This window comes from Gymnogyps californianus, chromosome 17 (assembly GCF_018139145.2).
Source record: "Gymnogyps californianus isolate 813 chromosome 17, ASM1813914v2, whole genome shotgun sequence".
Classification (NCBI taxonomy): Eukaryota; Metazoa; Chordata; class Aves; order Accipitriformes; family Cathartidae; genus Gymnogyps; species Gymnogyps californianus.
In genome coordinates, this window is record NC_059487.1 from 991,843 (window position 1) to 993,024 (window position 1,182).

The window sequence follows — 1,182 nt, forward strand, 5'->3', positions numbered from 1 at the left end:
ACACACACCCCAAAATCGCCCTGGGTCAAATTACTGGGCTCATCTCACCAGCTGCTATTTCCTTCTGTCCCAAAGCCAAGCGAGAAGCTTGTAGAAAACAAGAACGTGTCAGTCAAAGGGCACACTGAGTCAGAGAGCTCCTGGGCTCGGGTCACGCGGGGCTGCTCACGGCAATGGGCTCTCTGCAGCGTCCCCAGCCGGGAGGGACACCCCACCCCGGCCGGGTGCTGCTGTGGAAGGCGGCCAACTTCTCCCCTGATGACTCCCCCAAAGTATCTGCCTCCCTGGGCAGCCTTCCTAACGGGACACCGCTGCCTGGCCAAAAGCCGGTTTGCAACCCTGTTTTCAAAAGACGTTTTGGTGTCTCCTGGCAGAAAGCTGCTGGTGACCCAAATTCTAAATATAGAAGCAAGTCCATTTTTTGGTAACAAATGCAAAACATCTGTACCACGTTCATCTTTGGGAAATAGGTCTTTTTGTCAGAGAAGTGTAAATATAACACCCAGATTTCTTTCAAGTGAGGTCACCTCCTGGCTGTGGTCATTCTTGGAGTGCTTTCACGGTTATTTGCTCTAGGTAAACTCCTCCATGCTCCTTCACTGCTGGAAAGCCACGCTCAGAGCCTCCGGCAAATCCCAGGCCTGGGGCTGCTGCTCTTCATGTGATGGACCATCCCCATCTCAGGTGATGGGCAGTTCCTCTGGGCCGAAAGCGCGGTGTGAAGCCTGCCTGCTGCCGGCTCCTCGGGCAGAGCATCTGGGGAAGGCTGGTGAGCCAGGCCCCTGTCTCTCCCCTGCACCCTTGGGTGCCATGCGGGCTGTGGGCATCTATTGGTGGCACAAGGGGGTTTCTTGGGGCTGGAGGGCTGTGGTTGCCCTGTAGGCGTGATCAGCATCCATCCCCTCCCCACCTTGCTCAGGCTGGCATCTCCTGCCCCCCACGCCACCCCCCACTGCTGAGCACATCGCCATCCCCGTCCCACAGGAATATGAGGTGTCCCCAAGGGAGGATCTGTCCCCAGCCTTGAAATAATCACAGGTTCCCTGAGTGCCCGGCTCCTCGCAGAGCCTGAGGAGCCTCACAGCTCTTCTCCAGCGTGGTCTGGGTGGGTGGGCAGAGGTCTCCATGCCCACTGGGGGCTGGGAGCTGATGCCGGCAGCAGAGCAAGGGCAGGAGGAGGCT